Raw genomic sequence first — 17328 nt, 5'->3', positions numbered from 1 at the left:
ATACAGTGTACATGTAATTTCCTATAATTATTTTGATCATATTAAACCTATTGTTTTCTGCATTCCTGGTATTTTGATCTTGGCTCCTGTTTAGATTACTCTTCCTTTTCTGTGATTTTGTTCTTTGTTGCTAATTTTGTTGTTACTGGGCATGTTGACTTTTCTTTCCTGTTTGTGTTGTTTGACCTGTTACGTTATTGTACTTTGGCATAGGGAGGTACCGTCTTGTACTTTACTGTTTAGGGTATGAGAAGCAAGTAGATAGACTCTTTTGGAGGGCTTGAGTTTAGGGCTCACTGTCCTCTTTTGTTCTGGTACCTGATCCCTTCATTACAATACTAATGATCTATTCTTAGGCCAATCATTAATCTGATCAGTGAGGTCAAACTGATACAGTGTCAGGAGCACTGCACCTATGTCAAAAGGGGAATGACAACAAGAACATGTCTACTCACTGCCAGCAAGTACAGCAACTAAATCTAAATTTAAAGTTAAATAAACAGTCTCTGTATTAATGTTATCAATCTTATAAATTGGCTTAATTGATGCCAATTTTTACACCCATTTTTACCACACCCTTTTCAACTAATCACTAAGTGACTAAAATGTCTGGAAAATGCAAATTAAAACATGTCTTTGAGCACAAATTATATCAGAATTCTAGAGCATTTTGCTTATTTTATAGTTTAAATTTTGCTAATTTAAATAGCTCTTCCACCTCTTGGCTCCTCCCCTGAGGAACGCTAACAATCCTTTATTCCTCTCCATTGCTTAAAGTGCTTTACCCCTAATTAATTACAGTTTGTATTACAAAGGCTTGAAACTTTTTCAAGTGAAACTGACCTGTGTAGCAAAATGTCAATATCTCTTCCGTCCCTTAGCACCTCCCCTGAGGAAAACCTACAATTCCTTTATTCCTCCTGCTTAAGGTACCCTATCCCAAATAAATTAGAGATCCTATTACAAAGACTTGGAGTTTTTTCTAGTGCAACTGAACTGTTTCGCAGAATTTGAATGCCTCGTCCGTCCCTTAGCTCCTCCCATGAGTAAAGTCAACCATCCTTTATTCCCCTCCCCTGCTTAAGGGGCCATATTACCAATCATTTAAAGTTTCTTTTATGAAGATATTAAACTTTTTTTTACTGCAACAAACCTAGGTCGGCACAGTCTCCTAGGATGCTGCATTTTCTTGTAGGATGAATGAGTCCTGTATAGATACAGATGTGTCCTTCCATACATTTTTACTTGACATATTCTGTGAGCAGCGCATTAGATGAGTATTAGAAATATATATATATATGATTTTGTAATATTCTGTGTTAAGTTGTTTCAGCTATTTGTGCGTAATATATATATATATATATATATATATATATATATATATATATATTATATTTGTGACCACCAATTGGTTGTGGGGTGAGCTGCAATCTGTCAAAGATTTTACTAAATTGTCACCATAATGTACAGAATTTCTTGAGGAATGGAAGATTTCCGCTGCCATATATTAAGAGAGTGCACCGGTGTCAGCGAGCCGCCTGTCTTCTATAATAAAATGTACAATAAACAACAAATCCCACGCACAGAATAGAACATTTCTCTATATGAAACGCGCATTGAAATGCGACCGCATGGCAATAGTCTGCTACAAGGTTTGTGAAAGCCCTGCAGGTCAAGGTGCTGTCAGTCTCTAAGCTTCTGTCAGGACGTATTTGTGGTTCTTGCTTCGGTAAACGATGGCAGACAAGAAGGGGCTGTCTGTCAGGTAATGCCTTCCTATGTATCGGCGCAGTAATGTGTTTACCGAAACAATGACTTGTATACACCTTTATTTATCTCTCCGCTGGTGTCACAGGCTGAATGTGTTACCCGGCCTGAAACACTTGGCAGTACAAGTCGTGATCCAGCTGTCTGGGGATTAAAATCTTGGCCTTTGAGAGGCAGGAATCGTTCTAATGCGTCTGGAAATCTGAGACTGAGTTGTGCCTTTTTTATTTGCTTTCCATGTTGTACATATATCTATATATACACAATACTATGGCCCTCTTTCTGTACAAAAACTCTTCACTATTTACCGTTGTTACGGTATGACACCACTAGTCAGTTCTCCATCACCATTGGCTGGCACACAAGTGTTGGTGGTGACAGGACCTGCTGCAGCTAACCAGTTGATTCTGCGTCCTTGTGATGTAGTCCTGAGGTGTTATGGCTGGTACAAGAGTATAATGAGCCCCATGCTGTGCCCCCAGTGTCTAATGCCCACCTATGTGGTCCCCTATACTGTATAATGCCACTATGTGTTTTGGCTACAAACTGTATACTCCCACATTATAGAATGCCCCCTTCCTGTGGTCTCCACTGTGTAATGCCCCCATAATGTGGAACCCCACTTATTACACCCCGTAGCATGGCTCACTAAATAAGCAGCCTCAACTTCATAGACTCCCCACTTACTATGCCCCTCTATACTTAAAAAAATTGTAAAATCCATCAAGATAAACCAGGGACATTTATATATAGATCTATGCACTGTGACTGTTGGAATCTTCTTATATTTGTTATCCATGGCCTCCTTCCATCTAAAATACATTTTCTTTAAAAATTATGCTAATAAGCCTCAAGGACTTTGCTGGGTGTCTCCACGCTGTAGCTTCACAGGTTGTAACAATGAGCAGAGGAGGTCTCATTTGGGGGAGGGTTAGGCATGTTCTGCTCATTTTAACAGTCTCTGAAGCTACATCACTGAGGCACTCTGGTAACAGCCACCAGAGCCCTTCAAGCTCAGGCATAATCTTAACAGTTGATATTAGAAAGGAAGGAGGACATGGATAGCAAATAAAGTATAAGAAGATTACCACAGTCATGGTGCCTGGATCAATGAGTAAGTGTCACTGGTTGATCATGATGGTTTTTTGATGTACTATTCAAATCCCCCCAACTATTAATGCCCCCCTCTCTCCTATAACACCCCACAGTTCCCCCTATATATACAAAAGCCCTCTATTCCTACCAATTCTTTTTTGGCCAGCGTCTTCCCTGCTTCATCATTACATTCTACACTATCTATGTCCAGAAAAGAGATTATTTTGGGAGATACCTCCCTCTATAATCCGATACTCTCCCACTGAAACAGTGATTTTTGGGAGATATAGTAAGTGTGTGTAGGGAAACAATCCAACTACTGACACCTAAATGTGAATTTATTTATAATTTTTTTATAGGAACATTATGATATAATATATATATATATATATATATATATATATATATATTTAAACTGAAAAAAATATCTCTTAAGAGCTAATTGGAGATAAGTTTATAGTCATTATTAGTCTATGGTCACTTTACCAATGTTTTTTCTATTTTTATTCCTTGAGTTTTTCTATGAATTTATTTACATAACACAATTACTGTTGGGTATGTCCAAGGTTAAAGTTGCAGGATGCGCTAAAAGCAAAGTGATCTGAAGGTTGACTTCAATTTCACACTTGCTCGGTAGACTATGTTTTTTCTCCTCTCTTTGGTTCATATGTTATATATCGGTGTGAAGTAAAATACGACAGACCTTGCGCTGCGGTTATGGATGGTTAAAAACACATATTCAGCTGAACAAAGAGTGGGTTTTGCTGAGTGAATTAGAATTTACAGCCCGAGTACAATACAGGATTTCATGGCTGTTAAAAAACAAAAGATAGCAGGTTGACAACTCTGCGCTCGCGCTATATTACCGCATTAACCTGTCAATCATAAACACCACGGGGGTAATTGAAAACCGGAGAGGAGCCGCCATCGCCTTGTGCCTTACTCCAATGAACTCCTTATAAAAGAGTTTGGATGTTGAGGACAAAAGTATAAATTAGTTTTATTGGTCACTTTCTGTCCGTCTCTCTCTGTTGTTGTTTATAAAGTTTACGAGGATGTGACCCTTAATGTCCTCCATTCTTTATTGTCGATATCTGGATCTGGCACTTTTTCATTACCCAGTCCAGACAGTGAGGCTCGTGTGATTTGTTGAGATTGAAAGAGACTAAATCAAAGAAAGTCGGAAAAGTCAAAATAACTGCAATTCCAAAAACTCCCTTAGCGTCTATGACCGTTTAAGAAACTTTTTCTCAAAATTGTAACCTACAGATCCCCCCCCAAAAAACCCACCTTAAACCCTCCCCAAAAATAGCCTCCTGAATTTTGGGCATAACGCTAGTTCTAGTCATAATAGATCTGTCTGTGGTTAGATCCCCTTGAATTGTAGAACAATGATCATGGTTGGAGTCATCAGATTAAGGTCACCTCATTGTTTTTAGGGTCAATGTAAAGGACACAAACTTCCTCTATATGAAGCAAACCGGAACAAATCAAATGGCCCCATTGCTACGTGAGGTTCACCTCTTTTTATTATGAGGCTCCACCGTTTGACATCTCACATCAAGGAAACGGCTAAATTACCGTAACATCTCTATTACATGTCTCCCCTCACTGAAAATTAAAAAGTTATGCTTTTTTGATGTTTTTGGGTATACAAAGAGGAGAACAAACTATTATTATATAAAGCAATGGAATCACACAAAGAAAATCAAACTTTTTCTATGTGAAACTATACTTCCATTTATTGCCCCTGAGTAAAAAAAAGAGCAACTCAAACTATTTTTAATGCAGCTCCTCCCCTGGTATCCCCTGAGCAGAACAGAGCAAATCAAACTATTTTTCTTCGAAGCTCTTCCATTGTATATTCCTAGGAGTAAAACGGGGCCAACCTAACCCTTTCTACACAAAGCATCTCCCCTCTGTACTGCTCTGAGTATAACACAGCCAATCAAACTAGTTTTCTTTGAAGATCCTCCCCTGCATATGCCCCTGAGTAAAACAGAGACAATCAAACCATTTTTCTTTGAAGCACCTCCCCTGAGTAAAACAGAGCCAATCTGTTTTTCTATGAAGCTTCTCCCCTAATGAAACAGAGTCAATCAATAAAATTTTCTTTGAAAATCCTCCACTGTATAACAGGGCTAATCAAACTACTTTTCTGTAAAGACCCTCCCCTGTATACTCCTCTGAATAAAACAGACCCAATTAAACTATTTTTTTTTTTTTGTGAAAATTCTCCCCTGTAGCTCCACTGAGTTAAACAGAGCCAATATAACCATTTTTTTAAATTTACCTCTACTGAGTAAAACAGGGTCAATCTGTTTTTCTGTGAAGCTCCTCCCCTGAATAAAACAGAGCCCGTCAAACGATTTTTATTTCCTGTATATCTTTGTGAGTAAACTACTTTTCTGTGACGCTCCTCCCCTGTATACTCTCCTGAATTAACAGAGCCAATCAAAAATTTTTGTGTGGAGCCCCTCCCCTGAGTAAAACTATGCCAAACTATTGTTCTATGAAGCTCCTCCCTGCATATTCCCCTGAGTAAATTAATATAATTTCTGTATGATTCGCCTCCTTTGCATTATTGTAGTAAGCTATTAAATTCATATCATTTTTTTCATAAAGGTTTTTTTTAAATAAAATCCAACCATTTTCATTTCTCCGCCCCTGAGTAATAATACATCTTTAGTTGTTGTTTTACCCCACTGGATTGAGCACAGTATAATATTATATTGAATTGCGCCCATATATCCGAGCTCTTTGCTGGAGCCTATGAGCATTGTCAATACTTGGTGAATAAATCTGTTGAGGTTTTCTGCAGTGTCTCTGCGGACTTGTCCTAACATACTATAGCAAATGAATAACTAATCGAGCTCTGCCTGTATGTGCGGTGCCGGCCATGTAATGAATTGCTCGCTTCCATAGGTTTCCCATTGTTGTTAGTGTAGAAGTGTGGAGCAGCAGTTATGTCTCAGTGTGACGTTGGAGCCTCAGCTGTTCATATAATGAGAATGGCTACAGTTATTAATCTCTGACTGATCTAATATATCCTCCTGCTCTCATTCCCGGCCCGCCTGTTTACTGCTCTGAACATGCATTAGAAATAGAAATTTGGGCACTAATGTAATATTAAATGTGGAACCTGACGTTTGATTTTATTCAGTTCCAAGGCTAATGATGCCACCTGGAATCCAATTTACATGGTATATACTGTATATATTTTCATCTTTCTGGCAATGTGGCAGATGTTATTTACATATCCTTAGAAAGATGGATATATTTCGACATGTATATGAGGTGTCTTTTATACAGTAGGGTCTCAATTTATCATAAAGGTCAGAGTTGTCTAGGGTTTGTATTCTTTAGGAATCTTCAGAAGAGAGATGTGGTAATTGGAAGGTTAACAGGTCACTATCTAGGACATGATAAACATACTCATCTCCTGCTGCTGGTCGATTGCCTTCTGTGTATTACATTGCTGCTAATCGCTATATGTGTGGGACACAGCTTTGTTCTTGATAACATCATCAGATAAGTGCACAAGTCACTGCCTCACACAGGATAAACATACTCTTCTCCTGCTGTCGTCACCATTGCTGTCTATTGTATTCTAGCTATTACATCTCTGCTTATTTTCACAGTTTTGTCACTGCCTCTGTGAGACACAGCTTTGCCCTCAATAACATCATCAAATAAGTGAACAAGTCACTGCCTCACACAGGATAAACATACTCTTCTCCTGCTGTCGTCACCATTACTGTCTATTGTATTCTAGCTATTACATCTCTTATTTTCAGTTTGGTTACTACCCCTGTGAGACACAGCTTTGCCCTCAATAACATCATCACATAAGTGCACAAGTCACTGCCTCATACAGGATAAATATACTCTTCTCCTGCTGCCGTCACCATTGCTGTCTATTGTATTCTAGCTATTACATCTCTGCTTATTTTCACTGTTTTGTCACTGCCCCTGTGGGACACAACTTTGCCCTCAATAACATCAAATAAGTGCACAAGTCACTGCCTCACACAGGATAAACATACTCTTCTCCTGCTGTCGTCACCATTACTGTCTATTGTATTTAGCTATTACATTTCTTATTTTCACAGTTTTGTCACTGCCCCTGTGAAACACAGCTTTGCCGTCAATAACATCATCAGATAAGTGAACAAGTCACTGCCTCACCCAGGATACACATAATCTTTTTCTGCTGCCGTCACCTTTGCTGTCTATTGTATTCTAGCTATTACATCCCTTCTTATTTTTACTGTTTTGTCACTGCCCCTGTGGGACACTTCTTTGCCCTCAATAACATGATCAGACAAGTGCACAAGTCACTGCCTCACACAGGATAAACAAATTCTTCTCCTGCTGCCGTCACCATTACTGTCTATTGTAGTGTAGGACACTTCTTTGCCCTCAATAACATCATCATCTAAATGAACAAGTCACTGCCTCACACAGGATAAACATAATCTTCTCCTGCTGCTGTCTCGGCTATTGGTGATTGGCTTCTTGCTATTGTATGCTTTCTAAATTTATGTCACTGCACCTGTCCTACCCTAACATTATCCGGTAAGGGAACAGGTCACTACTTCCATACAAAATAGCACACTCCTCTTCTGCTGCTGTCATAACCATTATTTGAAGCCTTAAATGGAGCCTACAACCTCCACAAAGCCTGTTGCCAGCATTTTGTAGAGGAATGAAATGTGATTACCAACATAGCTTTATAATTTCTGTCCTTTTTGCCATTTCTAAAATATTCCTGTTTGAATCCATATGGTAATGAGACAGTTGGTGCACCCCTGGTGTGTCCTCAGTACTCAAAGCTCTTCTGCTCCCTCCTTAATCACTTCCTTCCTGAGTCGTCCCATGCTTCTCACAAGAGAAGTCTCTAATTTATCTGAGAGCGTGGACAGTGATCCAGGCAAGGCAGTTAGTGCACCAACTGCCTCATTTACATATGGATGATATTGGGGATTTCTCAGAGGCGCCATTATAGACAGCGATAATAAAGCAATTTCATAGAGCATTTCTCCACATCATGCTGCCAACAGATTATTATGCTTAGGGAGGTGGTCAATTCCCTTTAAAGGGGGTCCTCACCCCCCTCCCTTTCCTGCAGTTCTTTTGGTTGTTGTCTGGTCTCTCAGGATTTTAGTTGAGCGGATAAGATGACATCCCATACAATGAGCCAGTCCCTGAATTGCAATGGAGCTTAATCCAGCGAGACAAGAGAGAGATGCCACTAGACCTATAGGCACCCCTTAAAGGGTTTGACCACTTTACCTCATGTATTTTGTAATGTGTGTAAGTGTGGGGGGGGGGAGAGGGGATATGAGGTAATTTACCAATATACATCTAGTAATAGTACTGCTCCGCTTTCTTGATATGTAAAGTGAAGCCTCCTGTCTTTTACCTCATCAGCCAGAGATTCCTGTCCATAGAATGGCCGCAGATGGAGGGTCATGTGATCTTTCTCTGTCCACGAGCAATCGCCCTGCCAGGACCTTGATCTTATATTCACGAATACTGTGATAAGGTTTTACTGTACATATCGCAACTTTTAATAGATAGATGTCTATTGGTAAATTGCCCCACCCACTTCACCCCACACATTACAAAACACATGAGGTAAAATTGCCAAACCCTGTAAGAGGTATTGGATTAGTTTTCTCGATTTTTACACAAAAGTGCCCTTTTACCTTGAAGACACAGTGTACAAATTACAAAAATAGGGAGCACACCTGGGGCGCTAACAGTACTGATACCCAAAATTATTCCAAAATACCAGTGAGACTATGTAATATAATAGCAATGAATTTATTTAAAAACATGCATAAAACATGAAAAAACGGTAAAAGTACCTAATTGGTAGTCCAATATCGACGCGTTTCGGGTGCTCTACCCTTTTTCAAAATAAGGACAAAGTAGTCCCCTTTAAATCCAAAATCATGATGGGGAAACAACCAGAAGGAAGTTCCACTTCAACCCCTAAAAAGATTGGGATAGGGGGCAGTAATCCCTGCTGCACCTTTAGGACCAGCATTTGGGATTATGCTATAAAATGATCCTCCTATAAATCGGTGTATTCCAGGGACACCAGGAAATTCACCCCAACTTTTGCAGATCTCAGTGATATCCCCGATTTCGGGAAGGATTGTCAGGTTTATTACTAGGTGATATTTCTGTACCAGGCGCGGCGAAGCTTATGTAAATGTATAACTACGCCCGATTAAAATAGTTCCTGGGAAACAGAGCTTCTTGTAATGCAACGACAATTGTGACTTAAATTATCCATAATTCCAGCCTGCCAACGTGACGGCACATGTCAAGGTCACCGTCCCGCTGAGATAAGAACAGGCCTTGCCAGTTTTTGGCAGAGTTGAAGGGGAAAAGAAGAACGTTTCAGCTTGTAATAGAGAATCCAATTAAGTCCTCGCTAGTTTCTATGCAGATAGTGGAGAATTGTGTGACACAACTTTATGTAACATTGTTGCTCGGGCGTCTTATTATTCCCGTTGTCAAGTATATCTAATCGCTAAATCCGATTTTCTTTCAATTGTTTCTATTATAATTTGTATTTTTATTATATCACAATGTCACAGCTTTTATTATCAGCGCTGGGTGTATGATTATTACATTGCGGGATAATGTGATGTATTGGGCGTCTGGTAATGTATGCAGGGCTGTATTTAACATTTTTGATCCCATAGGCGTCGGTGAATGATGGCGCCCGATGGGGCAGGATTAGAAATTACACATTCATATCCTGTTTGCCCCAAGTCGCTGCAAATGGCAGTATTTTCCAATGAAAACAAGTGTTGCTGCAGATAATTTATGACATTTACATGCTTGTGTGTTCTGTAATATTTGAGTCACATTAATAGCCGTGCTGTCAACTTAGGGGAAAGAACTCCCACATAAGGCATATTTATGTGCCGCTCTCCCATCTGAATATTTATGTGCAGCCCATTAATGTGAGCGTTTCTAAGCACAGAAAAAAAATATGTTTCGGTATAGCCCTGTCTAGTCAATGCAGGGGTCCAAAGAGATGGGCGGAACAGGATAGAGCACCCAAATTCATGATATTAGGGGGCTGTCCCATTGACATCAGTTCCTATCCCTTGTCTAATCTCCCTTATACGTAATTTGTTCATAAACTTCACCAAATTTACCAAAATATTCACTAGTTTGGGTTCTGTCCTAGAAAATCGAGGCATGTTCCGAGCTAAGAATGCGGAATGTTTCACAAAGCCCTTCCCAAAGTGGGTGGTCAGGGTCTGGGATGGGATTTTAGTGTCCATATAAGAAGTTAATAAATGTGAGTTCGCCTTTCTTGAATCTAACCTATGACCTCAGGGTCAAAGGTGACAGTTTTAACTGACAATTATGATTAATATAAGATGCTTGAATCAGTTTATAACATGTGTAAAGTTCTTTTAGGGCTTGTTGCCTAGGCAGCAAAAGTAGACCGAGATTTGGGGAGTCTAATGGTATAAGACTAGACAACCCTTTTACTTAAACTATACTAGACCAGTGCCAAACACTGGTCTGAGAAATTGTAGCCTGAGCAAGATAATCACCCAACTACCATGCTCCTCTTTAATCTTGGTATGCACCTATACTGCATAGCGTCAGTGGCTCCCGACAAGGACAAGAGTCTGAGTCCATACAAATCCTCTTAACCATCTATAGTAAACTTTCCTAATGAATGTCATGTGTCACCAGCAGACAATACTGATTTCCGTTGCACCCCTGATAAGTTTGGTGTTTCTTTAAAATCTGTTCACCTTTTCAAAAAATATGGCCCCCTCATACTAGCCAAGGGGGAGGTAACTGTTGTCATACAGCAAAGAGACACACCCCCAAGAACAAATGTTGCTGCCCCTTGGCTTGCAAGGGCTTTTCACATGTATCCTTCTGAGGGGCGTATCTTGTGAGCAGGTGGATGGATTTTAAAGAAAGAAACCCCAAATTGAATGGCAGGACAGTTGCATGTTCTCCTTAAAATAACTAGAATTTTGTTACATAGAGGAACAAGCATCTGAGGGGCTATGACAAGGACCAAATTGTGGTGAATACAGTAGATGAGGGAGTCAGTGTACCTCCATAATGTCAGATCTTGTGGGGTGTTCTTGGTATGCAGTGGGTAGTCAAAAGTGACTAAAGGAAGAAGAACTGGTGAACTGCATTAAAATACTGAAAATAATAATATATATTCTGATTATGTCATATCTTACACAAGTAGCAGATCACAATATAGGTGGCTTGGGGCAGCAGCCTGGGACCTAAGCCTTCCAGGATGCCAACGACCTCCTAAACCCTCCTCCCCCCACCACATTTGATACTGTCCTTCAGAAATTGAAGTCTCATACATCATACAATCATGATACATGTGTGCCAGCTCTTGACACACATGTATGTGAGAGCACTTACAAACCCTTTAAATATCCTTCAAAGGTCTTTAAAGGGGTTGTCCAAGACCCTATGAAAAATACAAAATGCATAGTTACCTCCGCGGTCATTTCCAGTGTCCCGCACCGTTGTCTCTCAGGTCCGTGCCCCTGTTTGTTTATTGGGGCAAAGAAGCTGCGTTGTGAACAGCTTCCAGCCGAGATGGCTAGCCAAGCCCACCCGATATGCTGAGATGTGGGGACGGGTGGGCATGGCCAGCCACTTTCGCGGGTCAGAAACTGATCACAGCGCAGCTTTCAGGTGCACATACCGGAGACGGTGGCGGGGCGGAACACTGTGAGGGACTGCGGAGGTAAGTACAACTTTATTTTTATAAGTAGTCCCCCATTGGCCACATATATATCTTTCATAGGATCTTTGACAACCCCTTTAAACTACAGAACGGAAAGCCAACAGAAGGGACCCCTTCCTTTTCCACCCTGGTATTGTATACAGACAGTAAATGTTAAACCAATAAATAAAAATAGACTTGTGTAGACTTAGAATCTGCCCCTGTGTTACAGTGTTCCCCCTCTATAGTGATCATCATAGAGTTAAATTTCATTCTACCCAGAATTCTCAGCACAGACGGTTCACCTCCTCCACCATACATAACGTATATATAACTGAAGTCTTGACTAAGGTCTTGGCAGACGTGTGAGTGACGTGAGCGCAGGGCACAAGGTTCCTTAAAGTTCTGTGTTATTTACTTTTGTGTTCTGTGCCCCGGGCTACGTGTCTTTGATGAACTTGAAGGGGAAAGAAGAAGAACAAGTGTTTCCTGACAGCCTTTTCATGTAGTTTATTTTCTCCATCTCACTCCAGCACAATGCCCGGCACGTTATACCAGCGTTGCGGGCGATACCATGCGCTGCCCTGGTGGGTTCCTAACACTCTTTAATAAAAGGCATTGACGTTGCTTGAATACACACGACATCTGGATGTGACATGTCTCGCTGAAGAAAACATCCTTTGATGTTATTCAAAAACAGAAAGAAAAGTTGCAGTCTACCTCTGCTGAGACTGAGACACAACGCCTCAACCGAGACGCTTAGAAGGCGAGCTTGATGTGTAGAGGTGGTGGTGCTGTGTTTGTCATCAAGCTGTTTGAGGGTCTTTGTTCACCAACACAACTCAGTGAGTGAAGCACTTTACTGCGATCCAGACAGATGTAATATGGTGGTGATCACATGATCACCAGTCAAGAAGCGAGTGATCATACAAGTCTTGGAGTTGATGTGCTGGTAGTGGGAAAAATGGGCATGTGGAAGGAACGGAGTGAGTGGTTACCTTGCCATGACTAGTTGTCAGTGTGAAAGCTTCTCCAAAATGGGCAACCTTGGAGGTTATCCCACAAGGCCAATTGTCGGAGTCAGACCCAACAAGGTCAGTGCTTCAAGTTGATGTTTTGGAGTTGGAATTTTTCAGACTGATGGCAGATTGTAATGGATAAAAGGTTGGGTTAGAGCATCTCCAAATTGGCTTTGGCAGACAAGGTCAGTTCTTGGGGTTGATGTGGTGGGGCGGAAAAAAATTAGCAAATAGAAGTATCTCATTAACCTTAGCAAAGACCAAATTGTGATTGCTAGAAAAGAGTCAGAGCCTAAGTGGAGTTCCCAGCTCTACTAGAAGAGTTCTTGACGGTAACATGTTAGCATGGTGAAAGGATAAAAAGCATAAAGATTGGGGCAACATTTCCAAGTGTAAAATTGGGATAGCTAGAAGACTGGGGCAGAGCTTCGCCAATATTGAGTCCTTGGTAGTATTTCTTCCATCTGCAAGGTCAGTTCTTGGAGTTAATATGTTAAAAATGAAAATTTGGACAATGGAAAAATCTAGGCAACATAGTGCAGAGCATCTCCAAAGCAGCAGACCTTGTGGAACATGTCTGGAAGCACAAAATATGAGTAAGCAGATGGACCTTAGTGACTGTAGGCTGAATTTGTGATGGTTGGAAAACAGAGTTAGAATGACTGCAAATGGCAGACCATATATAAGAGCTGATGTGTTGGAATTTTGCAAATGCAATAAACATGGGGATCTGAGTAACTTCAACGAGGGAAAAACTGTGATGGTTGAACTTGTTTAAAGTGTTTCCAAATGACAGACTTTGGTGGGTATGACCAAAAAGGCCGGTTATAAGAGCTAGCTTTCTAGTCTGATGTATTGAAAGTGGCAAAAATGGGAAAGTATAAGGCTTTCATCGACTCTGACAATGGCCAAATTTTTATGGCTAGACTAAGTCAAAGTATCTCCATAACAGAAGACCTTGTGTGATGTTCCAGTACGAGATCCATTTGTAGATTTGATATATTAGAAGTGTTGTAAATGAGCAAGCGTAGGTATATAAGGAACTTTAACAAGACTCAAATTGTTATAGTTAGACTGGGTCAGAACATCTCCAAAATGGAAGGCCGTGTGATGTTCTCCTTCCACAAAATCAGCTCATGTGTTGGAAAATGTGTTAAAAAATATGGACCACTGGAAGGAACTAAGCAACTTTGACAAGGTCCAATTTGAGATGCCTCCACGATGGTAGGCGTAAGCTAAGTTCTCCTATAGGGTCAGTTCATGAAATGTATGTGCTCGAAGAAGGGTAAAATGAGACCAGGGTCAAATTGTGATGGTCAGAAGATTGGATCAGAGCATCTGAGTACCTACCAAAATTGGTCCCAGAAAGGGCAGTTTGCCAAAACGGCTGCTTCTCTATGACATTCTCTGCAAACACTGTAAGTAGTAAGATATATTCAGGTTTTATCTCTACAAGCACTGAGCCATTATATCTTGGAGAACAACAGGACATGACTTATGCATTAGTCTTCTTGTTTGTCAGTAAAATATTGCAGCGTACTATGTGGCGGTATAAAGTAATCACCGTTACTCCGGGGTCATTATAAATATATATGTATTTTTCTGTTGATGTATTCAGTCAATAATAATATCTCCAGAGATACCGCCACAAAACGGGGCAAAGAGACGACTAGCGGCATCTATGTAGCTGCCAGCCGCCACCGCACGCTGTGATGTTTAAATAATCTCCTTTGTTACCTCTTCCATTCAGAGGTTACCTTCAAGGCACCGGTGTCAATTATAGAAAAAATACCAGGCCTCAAACTTATTGACAACCTGCCAGAGTCATGGAGATTTCATAATAAGTAAGAGTCTTGTCTTCATATTTTCTAGTCCGAGAAACTGAGGGGGAAGTCAATAAATGTGATGCGTTTTATGAGGCTGAGTTATGTATTATAAATGAGCCTCTTATTAACATGATACTGGATTTCTCGCCTCCGCTCTGTAAGTCTTTTGTGACCTGCGTCTCCCAGATATGTTATCCGTTCTTGTAAAACTGTATAGAGAGAAATGGCGATGGGGCCTATACAGTGATACTAAGATACCGAGAGTACGGACGTTGTCATGAAAGGGAAGGTGTACCCAGATTTCCGTTTCCTGGAAATTACCGATTTGCGCCGAATTGCCCCAGGTTTTTGGCGCACGCTGGCATGCACGCGACGAAAATCAGGGGCGTGGCCATCGGAAAACCCAATGGATTCGGAAAAAACGCTGTATTTAAAAAAAAAATGTGCCGCTCGACACGGACTTACCTGCACCCAGGATAGGATGGTGAACTCCAGTGAACTCCAACGGACTTCAGCGCAGCAGCGACACCTGGTGGACATCGGGCGCACTACCTTAGTGAATCGCTGGAAGACACGAATCTGCCCCAGTATCTCACAGCTTCTAGAATCTGCAGATACCAGCGTTTAAAGGGACATATTCATTCATAAAACCGATGTGGCGGTTTAAAATGTCCGATAAATTTGAATTCAAATAAAGCTAATCAACTGTCCAAATAAAGAAAATTTAAAGGGGCGTTTTACAGCGTACAGTATGTAGCTTTGAGTTTCTAGCTTTTCTGTGGAACTATAATGACCCTGGGCTGGAATTTATTGTGCTATTAATAATTTTCTCCCATCAAGAGAAAATATAGAAATTATCCAGAATGAAAATATTAACCTGCAAATGTGAAGCCCTGAAGCATCACAACATGAGTAACCCAGTTATGTGGATGTAAATGGTACAATAGATCATTAAAGGGGAGGACAGGGCACGTGGTAATGTCACCCGCTACAGGCCTCCTCTATCTGACTCTCACTCATTGTCCTTTAACACATTATCCAGTCCAGAGCCTCATTGATTTCATATGTGGCCTCTGATTATACGCTGCAAACATTATCCATCTACCCTGACAATCTGATTGTAATGAAATCCCTCCGGATATTTCAAGCAGAAAAACAAACTATCCTTTCAATCAATGCTGTGCAGAGCGCTATACCGTGACCATCACCCAGATATTCATCAGACTCATTAGTGTGATCATGTACAGGCTGGAAATGAACTGGAAATGTGTGTGTGAATGGAAACATAGAGGAAGATTCTGTAGATAGATAGATAGATAGATAGAAACATAGATATGGGATGAATGGATAGATATGAGATAGATAGATAGATAGATAGATAGATAGATAGATAGATAGATAGATAGATATGAGATAGATAGAAGATAGATAGATAGATAGATAGATAGATAGATAGATATGAGATAGATAGGAGATAGATAGATAGATATGTTCGATATATATATGAGATAGATAGATAAGACATAGATAAGTAGATAAATAGATAGATATGTAGTCACTCTGCACTTGTATGTTAGTGATAATGGGGGTCATTTACTAAGGGCCCGATTCGCGTTTTCCCGACACGTTTTCCGCAATCGGATTGTGCCGCATCGACACCGGCATGCACGCGACGGAAATTGGGGGACGTGGCCGAACGAAAACCCAACGGATTCGGAGAAACCGCCGCATTTAAAAAACCTTCACTAAGAATAGGATCGTGAACTCCGGCGGACTTCGGTGCAGCAGCGACACCTGGTGGACGTCGGAGGAACTGCCTTAGTGAAATCGCCGGAAGACCCGAATCCACTGCAGAGAACGTGCCACTGGATCGCGAATGGACCGGGTAAGTAAATCTGCCCCAATGTGTTACATGTGACAGTATTCACACCTTTCAGCACCAGAATGGGCAGTGTATCCCCTTAGTAGGAGGTTGGGTGCTCTTCCTGTATTAGCGGGTGACTGGTGGTTATCACACATTATTACGCTGTGTATCACATCCCTGTTTGGCGGCTGTTACATCTCCCTCTGTTTTGCTCATACGTTACTTTAACGCAATGTGTTTCTCATTGAAGGATTTTTGGCTTCTGTATTTGGGATTGGCAGGTGAGGGCTGACTACTGGGCCAGGGTCTCGTCACAATGTTTAATCGCTTGCCTGGAAACACAGAGTAAGAAAGCAGCATCTGCTAAATCCACTTTTTTGTTATTCCTGTAGCTGTTGTGGACAGTTCTGCCTCCTAATCATCTCCGGTATTTCCAGAATCCTATGTAGATATATATACAGCCCTGGCCTGGGACCACCCAATATACTGCAGCCTGTGCACGGGGCTCCCCCATTACATATATATATATATATATATATATATATATATGCAGTAAGATGTGATCAAAAAATGGCAATGAGCGGGGAATGCTTAAAGCAGCAAAGAGTATTTAAAGGAAAAAAAAAAAAATTTCAAATAGATTCAAATCTTAAAAGAATTCAGAGATTAATTTATCGGATACAAAGTGTCAAATTCCCAGAGTAAAATCATAATATACAATAAGGTGGAGCTAAAGAGCTTATGGTATACTGTTCATACATTGAAATGAATGAGAATTCAGTATGCAGTAAGCTCCTTAGCTCCACCTAGTGGTGGCTACAGTTTGATAGGACTTTATGATGAATTCTTTTGTCGACATAGGGGACGTACCGCTGTGAATTCTGACCAAGAACTTACCTAAGGAATGAGCTGTGAATGTTGTACGGCTTCCTTATGTTACTGAAGATGGTAAAGGCCAAAAATGTAGTACTTGTTACATTATGTCCTTTTTATGTCTCCTTG

At 40.6% G+C, this 17328-nt stretch overlaps 1 protein-coding gene across 4 annotated transcripts in view; it reads left to right on the top strand.

Moving 5' to 3' along the window:
* KLHL29 (kelch like family member 29) overlaps positions 1-17328 on the top strand; it is a 613218-nt gene that overhangs the window by 404724 nt on the left and 191166 nt on the right. The window lies entirely within an intron of this gene.

The sequence above is a fragment of the Engystomops pustulosus genome, chromosome 3, assembly GCF_040894005.1.
Source record: "Engystomops pustulosus chromosome 3, aEngPut4.maternal, whole genome shotgun sequence".
In the NCBI taxonomy this organism is placed as follows: domain Eukaryota; kingdom Metazoa; phylum Chordata; class Amphibia; order Anura; family Leptodactylidae; genus Engystomops; species Engystomops pustulosus.
This window is presented reverse-complemented; position numbering and strand designations above follow the sequence as displayed.